General features: G+C 44.0%; 1 protein-coding gene across 2 annotated transcripts in view; it reads left to right on the top strand.

Moving 5' to 3' along the window:
* Positions 1-22500, top strand: part of adcy7 (adenylate cyclase 7) — a 73362-nt gene that overhangs the window by 8680 nt on the left and 42182 nt on the right. For both annotated transcript variants that reach the window (XM_017458477.3, XM_017458476.3), the window contains exon 2: positions 18187-18274. The gene's annotated coding sequence lies outside the window, so the exon portion shown is untranslated. The remainder of the gene's footprint in view (positions 1-18186; positions 18275-22500) is intronic.

The following is a 22500-nucleotide window of genomic DNA, read 5'->3' as shown; positions in this document are numbered from 1 at the left end:
AGATGTCATGAACACGCGTCAAAAGTCAGACTCTCACGCTGCCACCTGAATTCAGTCCCGATCGCAAATAATGCTAGCTATGTTAGCTTAGCGAGCCATGTTCATTTTTTAACACACCTGACGTGCTTAGCATAGCGGTGCTGCGGAGAGGTCTCTTCCCAGACTAGCCGGCTGACGCTGACCAGGAAGGGACAGGGCCGCTGTAACGTATGAGCCTCACGGTGTATTTCTGCTCAGATTAGGTCGCGGGCACGTCGTGTGGACGTCGCAGCGGTGCGAGTGAATTTTCTGTGAAATATATCCGCAGAAATATGACCTCAAACGTCATCAGGTTTTCACCCGAGCCGTAAAACGTCGACGAGAGAACCCAGTTAAACAAACGAGACCGACATATTATGCTCGGTCATTTATTTATGGCGGGAAATGATCCAGTATTACGTCACATCACATCCACGCGACTTGACCGCTGAAGGTCAATCCTGGAGGTCAGATAAAAAGGTCATCCATCGTCTCCTCGTGAAACTTTGCCGAAGCTTCAGTTTCAAAAACGCCACGAGGTCCGAGAGGAAGCACGACTTAAACGTGACCCCCGTCGTCGATCGTCTCTCAGCGTGGATGCGTCATTATGACACGTGGAATACTCAACCCAAATGCAACATGATTAGCGTTTTTAAAATTTTTTTTTTTTAATTATTATTCTTATTTTAAAGTGGAAGGAAGGAAGGAAACGTGTGTTTGTGCGCTCTCTAAACCACTCTCGCTCGGAGAATACCGTGTATAGGAAAAGGCTGCGGATGCGGTTCGGAATTCGGCACGTGTGTGGGTGTAGGCTTAAGCTTAATGGCAGTTCTGACTCTTGATGTGCGTGGACCTGCTTGCTCCCTCTTGTCACACGCACACAAACGGATAAACGTTGCGTCCCAGTGCTGTTTTTACCACGTCCTTCGTCATTCAATTCCGACAGGAGTCGACGAGGTCGTGCTAAAAACAGTACGGGAATTCTGGGAGTGAAATAACTTCCTGGTCTCACACACTCGTCGCAGTGTTTGCGTGAGACCGCTACCGTCCTTCCTCTCCTTTAATCGCAGCGTGTCTCTCACACACGTCGGAGATCGGGACGAGGCCGTGATGAGTCTAGCCGTACCTCGCCATTCCATCTGACTGGGACCAATAGGATCCACTTTGAATATTGGGCTCAACTATAAATGTTAAAGGTTTGAGTTTTGTTGATGGTGTTAAAAAAAAAAAAAAACAACAACAAACAAATCTCGTGGTTTCACGGTGTCATGGCAGGGCTGGTCGTCATGGTGATGTAATATGGATATTGTGAAAAGTTTATTTTGTTTCGGTTTGAGAGACGAGATATCGCAGTTTTCGTGGAATCTTTTTATTTATTAAAAAACAACGTCGTTAGGACAATAAACTTTATTAGAAACTTGGAAGCATCGGATCGGTTGCCGTGTGTTTTTTAATCTTTTAAAACCGTAACACGGGAACATTTTGTTAAACGGAGGACGCTAGCACACCGAGCCAAAACAAATCGATAAAGAACGAAAGAAAAGAAAAACGAACAAAAAAATCGAACCAGCTCAGCCAGTGATGTTTGTCGGTAAACGAGACCTTTTTGAGCTGTACTCGCGTGCGACGCACAGGAATCGACGGGGACTTTGGATGAATGCATGCTGCTGTGATGTCACGTGGCGCGTTGCGATGACATCATATGCGCCTTGGCCCAAGTCTGCGGAAAATCTGCGGTTATGCTGTAAAATCACAAACTCTTGTAAATATTGCGGCGTTTCCTGGATTGTGCGTTCATTTCTGCGATGAGGAAAGTGCAGAATCCTGCAGGGGCTGATCACAGAAGTAAACAATAACACACTCCAGACTTTGCTGTTCTATGGAAATGATGCACGCCGAGGACGTGTGATGCGGCATGACGTGTATTTATTTTCATTCAACTGGACGGTCTCGAGTGTGTTATTGCACTTATACTACCACCACCATTTTCCAACAATAACCGCGTTTAAGTTAATCACGAACGACGCGTTGTACATTCGAATTGTTTATCTTTAGATTGAATGTCGTGGAACATCCGAGTGACGAGTTGGTTCCTGTTTACACTTGCGTTATAGCTGCGATAAACAGTAGAGTCACTTCACAAGCCCCTCTCTCTCTCTCTCTCTCTCTCTCTCTCTCTCTCTCTCTCTCTCTCTCTCTCTCTCTCTCTCTCTCTCTCTCTCTCATTCTTTCTACATTTCTCTCGCTCTCTGTCTGTCTCTTTCTATCTCTAATTCTTTCTCCCTTTCTCTGTCTCACTCTTTTTTTGTCTCTCTCTTGTTCTTTCTACCTTTCTTCTCTCTCACTCTCTCTCTCACTCTCTCTCGCTCTCTCTCTCTCTCTCTCTCTGTCTGTCTCTTTCTTTCTACCTTTGTCTCTGTCCGTCTGTCTTTGTCTCTCTCTCTCTCTCATTCTTTCTACCCTTCTTTCTACTTCTCTCTCATTCTTTCTACCCTTCTTTCTACTTCTCTCTCATTCTTTCTACCCTTCTTTCTACTTCTCTCTCATTCTTTCTACCTCTCTCTCTCTGTCTATTTCTCTCTCTTTCTTTCTAGCTCTCTCTCTCATTCTTTCTACCCCTCTTTGTCTCTCTCTCGTTCTCACTCTCTGACTCTCTCATCTCTCTCTCATTCTTTCTACCTTTCTTCTCTCTCTCTCTCTCTCTCTCTCTCTCTCTGTCTCTCTTTCTACCTTTGTCTCTGTCCGTCTGTCTTTGTCTCTCTCTCATTCTTTCTACCTTTCTTTCTACTTCTCTCTCTCATTCTTTCTACCCCTCTCTCTCTCTCTCTCTCTCTCTCTCTCTCTCTCTCTCTCTCTCGCTCTCTGTCTATTTCTCTCTCTCTTTCTTTCTAGCTCTCTCTCTCAATCTTTCTACCTCTCTCTCTCTCTCTCTCTCTCTCTCTCTCTCTCTGTCTATTTCTCTCTCTCTCTCTCTCTCTCTCTCTCTCTCTCTGTCTATTTCTCTCTCTCTCTCTCTCTCTCTCTCTCTCTCTCTCTCTCTCTCTCTCTCTCTCAAAAAACGCAGCCTGTCATTTTCAGAGTTGGGTGTAACGTGTTGGTGTACTCTGATGACTTTGTCTGATAATGCAGTAACGGAACACATCACATTTGAAACTGATGTCATTTGATTACAGTTACTGATGTCAATAAAATAACACTACTCGCTTTACAAATTTATTGTAAAGAAAACAATATTAAGTAACATGCATTTTTTTATTTATTATTATTTTTTAGAATAGATCACGGTTTGCCCCGAAGATTTTATTTTTCTTTTTCTTTAGCCCCGAATAATTCTCCACTTGGAGCGGTTCGTCACTAAAAGAAGACCGCCTGTGATTTTCCACCTTCGGTGAACGGAGGCGGGACCGTTCAGACGGGGTTTACAGGAAAATACGTGGAAACACTCATGTCTTATTGGCCGACAGCCTCTCAATTCCGCCAGACGCTAGCTCACAGTCAGTGTGAGGAAAAATGAATCCACGGCTACCTACCTACCTATTTATTTATTTATTTATTTATTTATTTATTTATTTATTTTTAACCAGTACACAGAATGAAACTGAAACACTAACATCCTCTCATTCTGAGCAGGAAAACAAAGTGTGTAAATGCCTGTATATTATTTCCGATTTACATGAACATGATATGAGCGGAGCAGAAGGAAATATAATGTACTTTGCATGGCGCTGTAGCAGCTAAACCCATACAGTGATAGCTTAGCTGAGCCTCCCCTTGGCTAGCGACACCAAACTAGCCTAGTTAGAAAAGTTTTATATTTTATCGGTCTGGTCGTCCAACGAGCAGTGACGACACCCGAGGCAAGTTTTATGATAAATCCGACTTTTTCTGATCACGTCATACATAGACACGCTCCAAAATTACTGAAAGAGCTCCGAGTTTCACTCTGTAGTGTGTTTTTTTTTTTTTTAGGTTTGATAGATTTTGAAAGTAATGTGAGGAAGCGTGCCACTACAGTTAATTTGAATAGATTGGGTGTATATTATCTCAGGTTCTCTCTCTCTCTCTCTCTCTGATCTAAAGGTTAAGGTTTCGTGCCGCTATCTACACCTCTGACTCCAGTTCCTTTAGTGGCTCTGCACTCTGCACCCTGTTGTCAGCCCTGGTGTTTTATTTTAGACGTGTGGCTCGGCGTGGCCTGTCGTCATATTTTAAGCCGAGCTATTATACTGCTGATAACCGCATTTTTTTTCTCTCTCTCTTCAACAACACAGGCTTGGAACCAGATCCAGCCAGTGTTTCCGGCCAGGTCGAGAGCCGAACAATGAGGCGATGGGTACTCGGCAAAAATTCACGAGGAAGCGTTCATGGCTGTAAATAAAACGCGCCAATTCGAATCGGTTTTGTTTTGAAACGGCGCTTCATGTTGGAGTTGCGAACGTAATGATGATTCTTCGATTCGTTTGACGGGAGTATTTTTAATATTTTTTTTTTTAAATTTATTTTTTTTTTTTTTAGTATTTTAATATTAAATACTAAAAATATTTACTTACCGGTCACTAACGGGCGGTCCCGTAAGTCCAGCGTCATAAGATCAATGTATATTTTTATTATATTTATTACTGAGTAAGGAAGAACGAATCCGAGTCAATGAGAACGTACTGAGCAAGTCAATTAAATAAATAAATAAATAAATAAACGAAAACGCATTTGTTTGGCTATTTGACGCTGGATTTATGGGACACACTTTATACAATATATCTTTACCACTGACATGTCAGATAACCCGTCAACCGAACGAGACGGATGAACCCATGCACGGTTGACGGTGTCCTGTCGTCACAGCCGTACGTCCAAAGCCCTGATTTAGTTCAATCCCGGGCAGACAAATTCAAAATAAAGGCGATTGTAAAGATCTCTCGCTTTGGCTGTCTCGCTAAGTGTAAAGACAAAGAGTCGAATCATTTTCAGCGTACGGAATCGACTCCGAAGCTTTAGGATCGCCCCGTAGTCGTCAGTGCGTGGGACCTCTCGGCGGATCGACTCTTTTCGGGATGTGAACCAAAAACAAGGATGGAGACGTGATCGTTTGAGACGTGCGTGTCACGTATGCTGAGAAAATTGCGAAAGTCGAGTTTCCCCACAGACTACCGACTCCGTTGCCAAAGTAGCGGGATCTTTTAATGTTTTCCGATAGGTCGTATTTCATTCGTAATCGTATAAGGTAGGACAACGCAAACGAATACATGGCGTTTATTCGTGGTCGTACTGAATATAAGCCTACTAGGTTTGTACGGGAAGTAAGGAATTACTAACGGAATTATTACTGGAATTCATAACGACTCGTTACAGCTGTTCAGAATCGGTTCCTTCTTCTGGGAGTCAATAACTCCGTTTGTCGTGCGCTTTGATTGGTTTATTTTTACATTCACAAAAAAGGTAATATTTGGGAAAAAAACATAATCGGTGCACGCTAAGGAACGTGTATAATTTCTTGAATACATCTCGTGTTGTTCGTATTCGAAGGTTCTATCTGATTTCGAAAAGTCATTATAAATTAGCCCTAGACGCTAACCATGGTGTGTGTTGAGGACCAGACTTTTCTTCCCTTGAAAGTCTGTGTGTGGATGGAAGAAAGAAGAAGAAGAAGCAGCACTACCTTTTGACGTGTCTTTTCCACAAGCGACTCATGAACACACACACACACACACCAAACTTGAATAATTAACTTTGACATTTAATTTAAAAAGGATTAATAATTGATCAGTTGAACAATTATAAGGATCGGTGTGCTATAAAGAGCGACCGAGCAATCCGTAAACTAAAATCCATTACAGCGTAACCGGGCCGTCTTTGCTCTCGACGGTCTAAATCTGCTCTCCGGTCTTGTGTCATCTGTAATTATTGCATCTGCATTGTTTGTTGTGCAGACAGCTGCATTGATCCATGATCCAGCGTTGAATATGGTTTCCCAGAGCTCTCATTAGATTATGTTCCATTAACTATGATGTCACATTTCATCATCCATTTGATCAGGAAGCTGTTGTCAAACAACAAAAATATGAAATGAATCAACATCCTGAATTAGCTGGTTGATGTGGCAGTACGTGTCACCATATAGCTCGGTTATTCAGGCTAGTATTATACACACACACACACAGTATAATTAATATTATGATCTGTAATGCCTCTGTCCAGCATGACTCCCTCTGGCTGTCTGCATATCAGTGAATTATGAACCTAGGCCTCCAGTTGCAAATAAAATTTTCCTGTAATGATGATTGCTAAATCTTTCAGCATTGTTTACAATATCACAGTATTATATTAAACACGCAGTGACATAGTGTTGGCTGTACAGCAGTTCTATCCACACTTTTTTTACTTACTACTGAAAACCCGAAGGGTGAAATGAATTATGGGATTGCTTTTTCTGTGAAGGACACACTCTTATGTTGCCGTCTCTCAGCGCCAGGGTCTCCGGGCTATCCTGAACTCTGGTTACTGTCACCTAGTTCCCATATGTGTAGCTTGTGTCCTTGTATAGCTGCCCATCCAATCCAATTGTACATCCATCTACCAAACCATCCACTCGCCTGTCTATATATCCACCCACTCAACCAACCAACAAAAACCCATCAACTCAACTAACAGTCCATACAACCATCCATCTAACCGTCCACTCGCACATCTATATAGCAACCTACTCAACCAACCAACCACCCAATTAATCACAGTCATCCTCTCAGCCAGCCAACCAACCTCCCATCCACCCAACTAACCATCTACTCAACCAACCAACCACCCAATTAATCACACTCATCCTCTCAGCCAGCCAACCAACCACCCATCCACCCAACTAACCATCTACTCAACCAACCAACCACCCAATTAATCACACTCATCCTCTCAGCCAGCCAACCAACCACCCATCCACCCAACTAACCGTCCACTCACACATCTATATAGCAACCTACTCAACCAACCAACCACCCAATTAATCACAGTCATCCTCTCAGCCAGCCAACCAACCTCCCATCCACCCAACTAACCATCCACTCAACCAACCAAGGACCAATTAATCACAGTCATCCTCTCAGCCAGCCAACCAACCACCCATCCACCCAACTAACCGTCCACTCACACATCTATATAGCAACCTACTCAACCAACCAACCACCCAATTAATCACAGTCATCCTCTCAGCCAGCCAACCAACCTCCCATCCACCCAACTAACCATCCACTCAACCAACCAACCACCCAATTAATCACACTCATCCTCTCAGCCAGCCAACCAACCTCCCATCCACCCAACTAACCATCCACTCAACCAACCAACCACCCAATTAATCACACTCATCCTCTCAGCCAGCCAACCAACCACCCATCCACCCAACTAACCATCCACTCACACATCTATATAGCCACCCACTCAACCAACCACCTACGCCTCCAGTCAGCCAGCCAGCCAACTAACCACCCTTCCACCAAACTAAACATCTATCCAACCATCCACCCAACTAACCACCTACTCATCCATCCATTCAGTCAGCCAACTCAACTAACCATCCATCCAATCATTCACCATTCCACAAACCTGTCCATCCATCCGTCTGTTCTCATTCTCTCTCTCTCTCTGTCTTACACACACACACACACACACACACACATATTGACCAGAAGAATTAATAATTATGTGACGATAAATAGAAAAAAAGTGTGACTTGATTTATGTAGGTTTGTCTTCACATAGAAAGCATGCGTCCTGGTGAGTGCTCACATAATAGCAACAACAACAATGACGATGAACACCCAGATGGATTAAACAGCATCAGGAACCGAAGGTGTCGTAAGTCCTGGCTCGTCTTACCATGCCATTAATCAGTCACAATGTTTTTGTCCTCACGCTTGGCTCCGATTGGCCGAGGGAGTGTACGTGCTCAAAGTTGGCAGTATCGGATTTATAAAATAATATCAAAACAAACAGAGTGTCTGTATCACTGACGGTTTAGATCATCGCCCACATCCACTGTTTACCCAACCAGCCGCTCGCCATCTCCTGCACTATTGTTATTGTACATAGTGCGTGTTTTGAAAATGCACAGCAGTGACGTCAAGTACCAAGGGGTGCATGAGGTGTGTGTGAGAGAGAGAAAGAGATAGAGAGACTATCTGAGATAATGTTTAGAAATTCCTCATCTTCGAACAAGCCATGACCAGCAGAATAAAAGTACTTTTACAGTGAGAGTTGATTAAGAAGCTTAAAATCCAGGTTTTACGGATTTGTCTCATTCCATCGCGGTCTTTGTGTCTTACTATCCTCGACCTCTTTGTGCTTCGATGACGGAAACGTGGAGTTCATGCCATCACACATATATAAGAGAAAGAAATGGTACAACATGTTACAGGTGGATATTTTTAAGGCGTTACGATGAAGAGATCTAATCGAAATGCAAACCTCAGTGAATCTTGTTTATCTTGTACAGACGTATCCTGATTAAATTTTTTTGTGTGTGTGTACAAGATGAACAGGATTCAATGATGATTGCGCGTTAGTGTGTAGGTGGTTGTATAACAGGCCGGTCGGTTATCATCACCTAATCATCAAGTCGCAGCTTTTGCTTTCTCGCACCGTCTCTGCCTTTTTCTCTCTGACCCCATTTACATCCGGTATCCGAACCCATCTCGAGTGATCCTATCATAAGTGGACTGTGCTCGGTACAGGTGGAGACAGGGTCGGTAGTGTAAAATGTGTGTACAGTAGCCAAACGTTCTTAAATAAGTACTGTTAATTAAAAATAACAATTCACACCGAGGTAAAAGTTGTCAGCCAAATAGCAGCAAGACTTTTTTTTTTTTTTAAATAGACTTTAATGAGTAGACTGTGTTGGAATGTTAATGATCCTGTAACTTTACAGACAGGGGGAACATTAGCAATAGAGCTATGCAGAAAGTGAAAACCCATCCATCCATTTTTTTTTAACTGCCCACCCATCTAGCTGTCCATACATCCATTTACCCAACCAGCCATACAGTGTACCCACCCAGAAATCCATCTATCCATCCATCCATCCATCTATCCATTCAACCAACCTACATGTCTGTCCATCTGACCATCCATCCATACATCCATGCATGCATCCATCCCTCTGTCCATCCATCCATCTATCCATCCAACCAACCTACATGTCTGTCCATCTGACCATACATCCATGCATGCATCCATCCCTCTGTCCATCCATCCATCCATCCATCCATCTATCCATCCAACCAACCTACATGTCTGTCCATCTGACCATACATCCATGCATGCATCCATCCCTCTGTCCATCCATCCATGCATGCATGCATGCATCTACCCATCCAACCTACATGTCTGTCTATCTGTCCAACCATCCATCCATGCATGCATACATACCTCCATCCATCCACCCAACCTACCTACGTCTGTCCGTCCATCCACCCAACCTACCTACGTCCCTCCCTCCATCCATCCAACCTACCTGTCTATTTCTGTCCATCCATCCATTAATCCATCCAGTCAACCTACTTATCTGTTTGTCCATCAACCAACCATCTATCCACCCAACCACCCACAAAACTGCCTGTCCGTCAATCCATCCTTCCACCCACTCATATATTTCAGCGTTCAGTTCTCTTCCTCTCTCCTTTTAAAGAGGCTCTTCACTGCTCGTTTGTTTCATTTCCTCTTTGCCCCTCCTCTTCCACAGTCGCTTTGAAAAAGCTCTCATCAGAACACAGAATCACAAGCCAACACGTTGCATGCGCTGCAGATTTACGTATATGCATCTGCAGAATTGATCTCTATGCATGTTTAAAATGCACGTTGATGATCCTTCATGCACACACACACACACACACACACACATACATACAAACAGTACTATGATGCTACACTGCTTTGAGCGCATTTTATCTCTCTCTCTTCTTGCCTGTTACTCTAGAGCTCGTTTTTTTTTATAAATCCTGCTGCTTAACACTGATGTGTGTAGGTAGTGTGATGAGTATGCAAGTAATCATTATAGCCTGATTTAATTATTTAATTCTTGCCAACGTGTTGTGCCACAGAGATCCCGTAGAGCAGAAAGTAATCATCTGTAATGACTGCACATATGGAGAAGAGAATGTGCAGGAGGGACAAAGAGAAAAGCAGAGCTCATCTCAAGAGACCGATAAAGCAGGAGTGGCTTCTGTTTTCTAGCCAAACCAGCAATATCTGCAGCGGCTGAAATTTTACCACGCGATCCTCATTTAACGTCGCATAGTTTCCATTCTGTCCCGCGTTACTCAGAGGTGAAGTAATGGATACCGGTGCATTTGAAAGTACAGATTGAAGGAATTGCCCAAACAGACGTTCTGTTGGATGCGTCCCATATGCTAGTGTGAGATAAAAGAGCTCTTGGTAGAAATAGTCATCCAGGATACCGTGTAGAGAAAAGAGGATGGGGTTGTTTTTCTTACTTTAATGGAGATTTATGAGAATGCGCTAATCCTCACCTGCTTCGTTTGACGATTCTTAAAATTGGCTGCTGTAGCTAGTCTGAATAATAGCTAGACGTAATCGTCGCGTCTAATACACTGCGCTTTGCAAGGTCAGGGTGCATGCTTATATATATATATGTGTGTGTGTGTGTGTGTACAGTAGGCTTTGTGAAAATGCATCTATAAGGGCTGTCGAAAACATGCTTCTCCTTTCTTCTAATTTGCCCGCTGGATGCCTGCAACCCACAGAAAAGTTAATTCGGTTATCTTCCATCAAATCTGTTTCTCTTTCTGTCTGGTTCTCTTTGTATGTGGTTCTGTTCTGCAGCGTTGTTGGGGAAATGAGTCATGGTTGCTAAGGAAATGAAAGAAAACGCGCGCGCGCGTGTGTGTGTGTGTGTGTGTGTGTGTGTGTGTGTGTGTGTGTGTGTGTGTGTGTGTGTGTGTGTGGTTAGGTTGTGTAGAAGACATTTCTGACTGGCCTTGATGCTTATGTGTGCTCAGAAAATGGCAAGTTTTGTCTTCTGCTTTTGTGTGGCTGCTTTTAGTACTGAAACCTGCATGCTGAAGGAAAAAAAAGAACAAAAACCAACCAACCAAAAGGGGGGGAAAAAAAAAAATACTCAGACCAGCGTAATGCATGCAGGCTGAAAGCAAGCAACCAGAAACAAACGAACGAGGCAGACTTCATCAGAAATAGCAGGTTAGCGTGACTGGCGAGACCGGTGTAGGTTTATTTGCAAGACGGATTCTGATTCATCCTCAAGACCAGACTTTAACTGCAAGACTGCCTTTTCAGTGTTTATTTTCTCAGTATTTCCCCCCAGTTTGGTCATCTGCCAGTTCCTTACATCACCAGACGGCTCCGGTCTATCGAGTGTGAGGTCGACAGACGCACGCGCTTCCTCCGAGACAGTCGAACATTTCGACCCTCTTCCACATACACGAGTTCACAGATGAACACGATCGGTTAGCATCGCCGTGATTGACGGGAAAGAGACCAATGGCGTCGCTCCTACCCAGAGAGCACGGACAATTTTCGCCCGTCGTGATCCGAGCTTCTGATTTCCCGACGATATTCCGAACACGTCACCGTTTGTCCGTTTGTTTATTTATTTATTTATTTATTTATTTATTTATTTACTTATTCATTCGTTCATTTCTTCTTTTTTTTTTTAAGCAGACTGCAGCCGAAAGAAATTAAATCACAGCGTCGCGCCGTCATGTCCGTTTATAAATAAGCATGTGGAAATATCGCTTAACATGACAATTTCTGAAAAGGAACTTTAAGGCCTGAATTATCAGGTTAGATAAAAACGTTAGCGCTAAGTGAACTAGCATTTGGTTGCTAGACATCAAGATGACCCTTACGAGCAAGTTAGATTTGCTCCATGTCAATTTAGCTCCGATGTAAATCGGACTGTTTTTTTTTTTTTGCACCGCTTTGATGCTCACGTACAAGACCTCGTCTGGATCAGCACCCTCCTACCTCAACACTCTCCTCGAGGTTCACGTTCCCTCACGCAACCTGCGATCGGTCAGTAGCGCCTACTCCTCGTGGCTCAAGGTCCCTTTCTAGAACCTTCACACTCACCGTCCGTCAGTGGTGGGACGAACTTCCAACCTCAATCCGGCTGAAGACCCATCTCTTCGCTGAGAACTTTAACTAACCCCTAACATACCGACCCCTACATTATTTTAAATAAATAAGTAAAAACAAAACAAAACAACATACTCTGACTCTTACGCCTCTACGCACTTTGCTTCTCTAGAACCGAACGATGAATCTAGCACGGTCGCACTACTTGTATTGTTCTCCGCTTGATATATCACTTTGCTGGTATTTCCTCATTTGGATAAAAGCGTCCGCTAAATGAAGCATAGACGTTTAAAAAGAGGACAGCTACTGTTGTTGTCCGTTTTACATTTACAGCCGTCATCCAGAGCAACTTCCAGAAATGCTTCGTCACCTCTACTGAACATACTGTATATCCTCATGCTAGCACAAAATGGCCTAAGATCTAAGATTTATTTGTGTGTGTATCGATTTAGCGGTAGACAAAGTGCTTCGTTTTTTTTTTTTTTTTTAATTTTTTTTTTTTTTTGGTACCAAAAACAAATTAGCATTTTTATTTTTAATGCCCAAAAAATAGAAAAGCTACTCTATTTCGATAAAGATCGCTAGCGAGAATCGATTATTTATTATTCGATTAATTATTTATTATTTTTTAAAGATTTACTCCACCTTTACTACACGTAACACACACAAGACAAAAGTATTATGTGGTGTGTGTTTCAAAGCTGAGACATACTTTAGGGCCAGGAAGAAATTACACACCAAGGACTCACCTGCAATGTCCTGTCTGTACACGTCGGCTCATACTCGGCTTTATCTCTCGCACACTCGTGTGTGTGTGTGTGTGTGTGTGCGCGTGTGCGCGCGCACACACACACACACTGCTTTTGTAGCACCCTGCCATAACGCACCCATTTAATCACCGCCTTTATGAACGTGTCAGTAGTTAGGAAGGGGCTGCCGTTTACTGCTTGAGAGAACATAATAGTAATAATAATAACAATAAAAGTACAAAATCCCATAATAATCTGGGAAATTGTCGAATATGACCGACTGCTGAGCCGATTTCTGACGATGCACAACCGCAGATGTTTTTGCGATGTTTTAGTGCGTTTTAGTTCCAGTAAGAATCAGACGACACTCGCGGAGCGTCCCACGTCGTCCGGGGTGTCGGCGTAAGCCGGGAATAATGACGCAGAATCTGAAATGGCGGCTGTGGTCAGTACTGAAGTGATCATGACGGCGTTATTTTTCTTTCCCAAGGCTACACCCTTCACAATGAGCACTCTGAAGGTGTCTTCTCTTAAGGGTTGAAACGTAATGGCAAATCGGAGGGTTTTTCTCCACCCGAAACCGAATAACGCACACAAATAATGAATAAAACGGATTAACCGAGCAGGAAAAAGTCCTTGTACTGCTATACGTTACATTTAGCCAGGCTAGGCCAGTATAAATGTGCTAGCATGGTGGTAAATACAGCTTATTTTTATACTTTTGTGGAGCAAAACGTTCGTAACTTTACAAAATAAACAGTATGGTATGAAGTAGAGGCTTGGGCTGATTTCTTTCCAGAGCAGACGGTAGATTCACACAGCTTTTTTTTTTTTTTTTTTTTTGTATCAGGATAAGCTCTTTAGCACCGTACAGTCCAAAACAATACAGATCTAAGAACGTTGTGACCGAACTGATTTCACACAGCTGATGATTGACCGTCGTGTCAGGCGATCACATTTGATGAAACGTCCTCTAGTGCACGGTGGCTCAGCGGTTAGCACGTTCGCCTCGCGCCTCCGAGGTTCGGGGTCCGATTTCCGCCTCCGTTCTGTGTGCGCCGAGTTTGCATAGTGTGTGAACGGGTGTGCGATTGTCCCCTGGCTGTCCAGGTTGTTCCTCGGCTCCAGACTTCCCACGCTCCTATGTAGGAAAAATGGTACAGAAAATGGATGGATGGATGGATGGAAATGCCCCCTAGTGTTCTTGATTGAGAGCTGCACATGAAATATAATAGCGGATGGAATAAACACCAACAAGGTAGACTTCTTTTTCAATCATTGATTTTTGAAAATACCTTCGAAGGAGGGAAATAAAAGGGATAAGTAGAATCCCGAGTGGTCAAAAACAACGATCACCCATATACTCGCGTATGCAGAAGAGGGTGGATAGCGCTTTACTCCAGGTGATATCGTAGTTGCCTAATTTAGCCTGCTGTTTTAAAAGAAACAGCCGGAAAAGCATTAGCTGTGCTTAGTGTACGATTGACGGATGAGATGGCAGTGATTTGATTTGATTTTTATTATTATTTTTGTGACTACAGAAACGAGCGGAGGTAGATGGAGGTGTTTATTTTGTTTTTAAACTGCAATTTTAAAAAAAAATTTTTTTTTATCGCGATGTGTCCATCAGTCTGTCCTTTCAGTATGACTGTTTACTCCAGAATACACAGCGATGTTTACACCACAATGCAAAGCTCACTGCTGAGATGCTGTATCGTGGATGTGTGTGAGAGTTGGTTTGTGCGTGTGAGGGAATCTGTGCTTTGTACGTCTCTTGTCCAGCAGAAGGAGAAAAGTGTGTGTGTGTGTGAGTGTGTTCAAAGGAGGATGAGTAATGATCAGTGACGGCACTGTCATTACAGTTAAGCTAATAATCAACCAACAGCCCTCTCGCTCACACACAAACTCCACATCTCTCTCACCACACACACACACACACACACACACACAGGCGAGGTTGTATAATTGAGCTCAAGAGCGGTTGAGTGTGAAAAAGACAAATGAGCGCTTTAATACTACATACCTTCTTCCGTTCTCACGTGTGTTTGTGTGTGCGCGTGTGTGTGTTGTGCATATTTCAAGGTTACAGACTTTTGAGAGGTTTTGTTAGTGTGTGGTTTGGAGAGAGAGAGAGAGAGAGAGAGAGAGAGACAGACAGACTAAACAAAAAAAATCTGTCATGAATTGGAGGAAGATTCAATTAATGGATTCACTAATCCTGTCTGTCTGTTTCCTTGCCTTACTTTACTCTCCCTTACTTTATCTTACCTTACTTTACAATTCTTTACTCTCCCTTACTTTACAATACTTTACCCTGCCTTACTTTACAATTCTTTACCCTGCCTTACTTTACAATCCTTTACTCTCCCTTACTTTATCTTACCTTACTTTACAATCCTTTACCCTGCCTTACTTTACAATCCTTTACTCTCCCTTACTTTATCTTACCTTACTTTACAATTCTTTACCCTGCCTTACTTTACAATTCTTTACCCTGCCTTACTTTACAATCCTTTACCCTGCCTTACTTTATCTTACCTTACTTTACAATACTTTACCCTGCCTTACTTTACAATTCTTTACTCTCCCTTACTTTACAATCCTTTACTCTCCCTTACTTTACAATTCTTTACCCTGCCTTACTTTACAATTCTTTACTCTCCCTTACTTTACAATCCTTTACTCTCCCTTACTTTATCTTACCTTACTTTATCTTACTTTACTTTACCCTACCTTACTTTACCTTTTTTTACCCTACCCTCATTTACCTTACCCTACCTTACTTCACCTTACCCTACCCTTCCATTCCCTTCCCTATTCTACAATAACCTACCCTTCCCTACCTTGCCATTTCTTGCACTTCCCTTCCCTTCCCTATGGTACCGTTCCCTCCCTTTATCTAACGAACAACATGTTAAGTGCATATAATACCTCATTGTTCATCTGGAAATGGTATACCGGACTATTTTTAACAGTTTAATCATTGGTAAAGTTTTAGTATCCACTTTTACACCAAAGCCCAGAAGGAAAAGGGCTGGTGGTGGTGGGGGGGGTGATCAATGGAAAATGTGTGTGTATGTTATGTTATATAAGCGCAAACCTGTAAACACCAACAAACATCAGTTTAGCACACACAGAAAAGGAAAAGAGGACTGCCTTTGTTCCTGGCTTTTGCCCTTTAAAATTGAAAGCACTCTTGATGATGGTGTGTGTGTGTTTGAGAGTGAGAGAGAGAGAGTGAGAGAGAGAGAGAGAGAGAGAGAGAGAGAGAGAAAGTGTGTAGGTGTCCAAACAGGCTAGCATGTTTTTACTTGCGTAACGCTTTAAACTCCAGCTTTTGTAGCGCATTCCACTGCTCATAGCCACAGCGACAAAAACAGTGTGTAACAGAACTAGGGTGCGCACACACACACACACACACACACACACAGCTGAAACAGTGTAATTGAACACTGAGGCACCCAGCTACTCGCACAACGAGAGCTTTGAGATCAGCGCGACAGAGGAGAAGAGTGTGGAGAGAGCAGAGTCGACAGATGAGACACGTTTTTCTATTTCGTTTTATCCGTCTTCGCAATAAAAACGAACGAGGGCTGCGTGGAAAAGAGGCGAGGATGCCTTCTCCTTCGATGAAAGGAAGTATCTCTTTCATTCGGCCGTAATACGAAGACTTTTTCCACCGCTAAGACATTTCGCAGTTTGATCTGCTGATTAAATATGTATATATCCCCCCCCCACCCCCCACCCCCCCCACATGGCATGGACACAGATCTTACGCACCACACAGAAGCGTCAAGCCTTCACGCCTGGGCCATTTCCTCCATCATATCCTAATTCTATAACTTTTCCTCATATTGAAAATGGGGGGGGGGGGGGGGAATAAATAAATAAATAAAATCATCCATGCATCACTACTGTAGCCTCATTCTCATTACAATAAAAATAAAATAACTCATTTATTTTGGGCAGGTGAAGCCTGAAGGCAGTTCTGTCAATACTTTGGACGAGTGTGTGTGTGTGTTGTGACAGAGTTAGAAAGTTACATAAGTTTCGGGTTGGCTGTAAAAGTTACATAACTCTTCTGGTTGCGTTTCTTGGCTGTAGATCTCCATCTCAGGATTCAACATCAACCCTTTATATTTATTTATTTATTTATTTATTTATTTATTTCTATTTCAGATGCGAGAGCAACGCGAGATGCGTTTAACTGAGAGGGAGACGCACGTCGAACGACCCGTTTTATTAGAGTTTGCTGAAAATGAAAAATGTTTTTATTAAAATCCAAAGATCGTGGCATTCGACGGTGACGAAGATTCCTCGGTTCGCTTACTATGTCTCACGAAGATTTTCGAACTCTAGAGGATGTAACCAGAATGCTGACGCAGCAAATGGGGTTCAAAAACCTTCTGTCTGACGGTGTGTATTCCTAAGCGATTCATGAATACGGAAGGGAAGGTCGGGAAAACCAGTTAAAACCAGTTAAAACCAGTGCGTCTTTAATAACGAATTAGTTTTTTTTATCCTGTGTGCTTTGTAGAAAAGTTACTTTTTGTCTCTGATTTTTTTTTTTCCCCGCCTTATCAAACATGATCAGACATACAACTGAACTATTTGTTTGTTTGTTTGTTTGTTTGTTTGTTTGTTTGTTTTTGAAATTACTAGACGTTAAACTCGCACGCGCTCCCTAGCATTAGCAAATCTTCAGCTTATATAAACCAGATACGAAAAAGAAAGCTCTGAAATAATTAACGAAGGAAACCGTAACCATAATTAAATAAACTACAGTCAATGAATACTGACCATTTGAAACACACGCACACACACGCGCGCGCACACACACACGCGCGGACTAATGCGGGTGAGTCAGCTAATTTCTGATGACGGACTGTAATGACAAAATGAGTCTATGGGTACATCCGATACATTTAGCCATGTTTAACACACACACACACACACACACACACACACACACACACAGATAGTACTCTGATGTCGGTGTTCTAACGGGTTACATGGTGTGTCTACTCTTAAAATTTAGAATAGCTGATATTTAAAGCACAACAGTGTACGACATGTACTCAGATGCTCAACTCAATGCATCTGCTTAAACATCGTTTACATTGTGTGTGTGTGTGTGTGTGTGTGTGTGTGTGTGTGTGTGTGTGTTACTACCGAGCTCAATGAGTGTAAGAAGAGAAAATGACTAAAAAATGAACCGATCTGAGCAAGCAGTTAGCAAGTCTGCCGTCTAAAACTGTTCGAAACATCAAAGCTGGACTTTTAATAACTTTTAGTGACTTTCACGTCTATTTCTGTTTAGGTCGTGAGGTCCGTGTTCAGTCTCGAGGAGCCTGGAACTGTAAAACACACGGCTAACTGCAGGATGACCGCCTGAGTGAGCGCACACGGTGAGTACGTGAAATTTAGCACGTCGTCATCTGTTTGTTTGGCCGTCCGTGGGTGGAGGGAGGGGGGGGGGGTGGGAGGAACCAGACCGTGGACAAACATGATTTGCGTTTTTGAAAATAGAAATGTTTTTGCCCCCCCCCCCCCCCACCCCACCCCAAACGACATGGAAATGAGTTATTTAGGAACTTCCTAACCACCGTGTTGTGTTGCGTAGTAAACACGGCGGTAAAAACGCTCCGTTCTCATAAAGGGATCTTGTTTGTTTCGAGTTGAACGGGTCACATGACTGCACCACATGACTTAAAAAAAAAAAATACACCACATCATCGTTTCTGGATATCGAAAACGGCGTTTTTCACATTTATCCGCCCGGGAGAGCGTTTGCGGAGAGCTTTATTTTCGCCGGACCAAAAAAAAAAAAAAAAAAAATCACGTGGACGGAAGGCCGAAACGTCGAGAAAAAGAGGCGTTTTCTTATCGATCCGGATTCACGTAGACGAAATCGTAAACAAAACGGAAGAGCACTCACTAGGCTCAAAACGATCAGATGGAATAGATGGATTCCGAGTATTGCGATGGCTGTCAAGTTGAACAAATTTAGCAAATTCAGCCCAAGAGCGGACCGTCTGATGCGAAAACAAGTCTCTAAGGACCCCGAAATCTCATCACGGGATCTGCTAGTAGGTCTTGCAACTGTTGGTGTCAAAGTGCGCGCTTCTACGATCAGAAAGAGATTGCACAGATTTGACCTGCACGGGAGGCGTGCCAGGAAAAAGAAAAACTACAGCTTAACAATGAGCACATGGAATAACATGCTCTGGACAGACCAATCGAAGATAGAGTTGCTTGGCTATAGTAACGGCAGACATGTTTGACGCGGACCAAAGAAGCACCTCATACCAACTGTGAAGCACGGTGGTGGAAATGTTACGGCTTGGGGTTGCTTCGCCGCTTCAGGGACTGGACAGCGTGCGTTCATTGATCCGACTATGAATTCTGCATCACGTCAAAGACTGCTCGAAGATAACATGAGGCCGTCTGTCCGGAAGTTGAAGTTGAACCGAAAGCGGACGTTTCAACGGGATAATAATCCTAATCACACGAGCAGAGGGTTATGGAACGTTCTCAGTCAAAGCCCGGGTTCTGAATCCCATCGAAAATGTTATGGAGGGATTCGAAACGAGCGGAACGTGAAAGAAAACCCGCAGACATCTTGCAACTGAAAGAATACCGCATGGAAGAGTGGCCAGAAAATTCCAGCAAGCCTGGTGGACAAGTTATTTCTGCTAAAGCGGCCGATACTAGCTTCTGAGACCGAGGGTGTACTTAGTTTTTCCACACAAGGATATCACATCTATTGATATATTTCTGTTGAATAAACAATTAAAAAAGCTGTTCAACTTTATTAATAGGTTTCAAAGATGATCAAAGGTTTGTCCTTCGCTTGTCCAGACATGTCAAAAAAGCCAACAATTTCCATGGAGTGTACTTAATTTTTCTCATGACTGTATAGTTAGTCAAGTGGTGCTCTCTCTCTCTCTCTCTCTCTCTCTCTCTCTCTCTCACATACACACACTCTCTTACTGCTGGGAGTTCCCTGTAAATGACCCCACCATGGTGTTGTGAGATTACTATTGTCTTTATTTCCTAAGGATATCACTGATGTCCTTTTATGAGGGTGGAAGATATTTCCTGTGAAAGATTGCGCTCTCTCTCTCTCTCTCTCTCTCTCTCTCTCTCTCTCTCTTCTGTTTGTCCCAACAACCCCTTTTTCTGTTTCATTAAAGCCCAATAGTCCTTAAAGAGAGAATGGGAACGGTGCTATGTGCTAAAAAACTTTCATAGCCAAAATCGTACATCATGGTGACGGCTTTAGATGCGATCTTCTAAAGTCTGATGATCCAGAGAGTGTGGCCTCGGCCCACCGGTTTACTGAGACGCGTGCTTTTTTTTTTTTATCACGTTCCTTTTCTGTTTCCGTATATTTAATCGAAGATAACGTCGTTCATGGCGTGGCTTAACGATAATGTCTGTTCGTATAATGTCTTCTTTATTACATCTTCTCTCCAGCCGGTCTTTTGCACGGAACGGTGCAGATTCGTGATCTGAGACTTTATTTCCTTTTTCCTTCCCAGAGTAACGGGCTGTTAGTGGAGCGTTGCGAGAAAAGATACGGTGAGAGGTGAAGAGGGAAAGGTGGCGAGTGTAGGAGAGGTGAAGAGCGAGTGTCCGATCTAAACGCACGGAGCGGATGATCCTGCGTTTCGATGAGCAAACACTCGACTTTTTTACACCGCCGACGCGGCGTTATTACTCGAGCGGACGTCCGAGTCCAACACGCTGACGCCGTGTCTTCCCGACACGCACCGCTCGCTCATTCTCATGTCTGTCAGTCGATTTCAAGTTCACTAGTGGATTGTAAACAGATCTTTCTAGTGAACGCACTCGCTTTATAATCCCGCCGTCACCGAGTCACGTCCTCGCTTTATAATCCCACCGTCACCGAGTCACGTCCTCGCTTTATAATCCCACCGTCACCGAGTCACGTCCTCGCTTTATAATCCCACCGTCACCGAGTCACGTCCTCGCTTTATAATCCCACCGTCACTGAGTCACGTCCTCGCTTTATAATCCCACCGTCACCGAGTCACGTCCTCGCTTTATAATCCCGCCGTCACCGAGTCACGTCCTCGCTTTATAATCCCGCCGTCACCGAGTCACGTCCTCGCTTTATAATCCCGCCGTCACCGAGTCACGTCCTCGCTTTATAATCCCGCCGTCACAGAGTCACGTCCTCGCTTTATAATCCCGCCGTCACAGAGTCACGTCCTCGCTTTATAATCCCGCCGTCACCGAGTCACGTCCTCGCTTTATAATCGCACCGTCACCGAGTCACGTCCTCGCTTTATAATCCCGCCGTCACCGAGTCACGTCCTCGCTTTATAATCCCGCCGTCACCGAGTCACGCCCTCGCTTTATAATCCCACCGTCGCCGAGTCACGTCCTCGCTTTATAATCCCACCGTTACGAGTCACGTCCTCGCTTTATAATCCCGCCGTCACCGAGTCACGCCCTCGCTTTATAATCCCGCCGTCACCGAGTCACGTCCTCGCTTTATAATCCCGCCGTCACCGAGTCACGTCCTCGCGTTATAATCCCGCCGTCGCCGAGTCACGTCCTCGCTTTATAATCCCGCCGTCACCGAGTCACGTCCTCGCTTTATAATCCCGCCGTCACCGAGTCACGCCCTCGCTTTATAATCCCGCCGTCACCGAGTCACGCCCTCGCTTTATAATCCCGCCGTCACCGAGTCACGTCCTCGCTTTATAATCCCGCCGTCACCGAGTCACGTCCTCGCTTTATAATCCCGCCGTCACCGAGTCACGTCCTCTCTTTATAATCCCGCCGTCACCGAGTCACGTCCTCTCTTTATAATCCCGCCGTCACCGAGTCACGTCCTCGCTTTATAATCCCACCGTCACCGAGTCACGTCCTCGCTTTATAATCCCACCGTCACCGAGTCACGTCCTCGCTTTATAATCCCACCGTCACCGAGTCACGTCCTCGCTTTATAATCCCACCGTCACCGAGTCACGTCCTCTCTTTATAATCCCACCGTCACCGAGTCACGTCCTCGCTTTATAATCCCACCGTCACCGAGTCACGTCCTCGCTTTATAATCCCACCGTCACCGAGTCACGTCCTCGCTTTATAATCCCGCCGTCACCGAGTCACGTCCTCGCTTTATAATCCCGCCGTCACCGAGTCACGTCCTCTCTTTATAATCCCGCCGTCACCGAGTCACGTCCTCTCTTTATAATCCCACCGTCACCGAGTCACGTCCTCGCTTTATAATCCCACCGTCACCGAGTTAATGCGCTAGTTTGATAGTCCCACTGTTACCGAGTTAGTGGGGAGGTTGTGTTTTTTTTTTTTTTTTTAATAAATGCATCTCACGCTAGTATGCTTAAGTGGTTTTTCCACTGTGCTGCTTGCTGGCCATGTTGGCTCTCCATTTGCCCTGCGTGGTTACACGGCTCCACTCACAGATGTGGCCCATGGCTGCCGTGTTGTGATGGAGAGTGTGTGTGGGAGGGATGCGGTTTGGCCTCAGTGCTGAGAGACGCTGCTCACGCCGCCTTCACACCCTCATTTTACTGTTTTTTCCTTCCGTTTTTCTCATTCTCACTGTGTCGTATCAGTCACACAGATGGAGCTGCTTTTA

The sequence above is a fragment of the Ictalurus punctatus genome, chromosome 27, assembly GCF_001660625.3.
Source record: "Ictalurus punctatus breed USDA103 chromosome 27, Coco_2.0, whole genome shotgun sequence".
In the NCBI taxonomy this organism is placed as follows: domain Eukaryota; kingdom Metazoa; phylum Chordata; class Actinopteri; order Siluriformes; family Ictaluridae; genus Ictalurus; species Ictalurus punctatus.
Note: the sequence above shows the minus strand (reverse complement) of the source record. Positions and strands in the feature narration are given on the sequence as shown.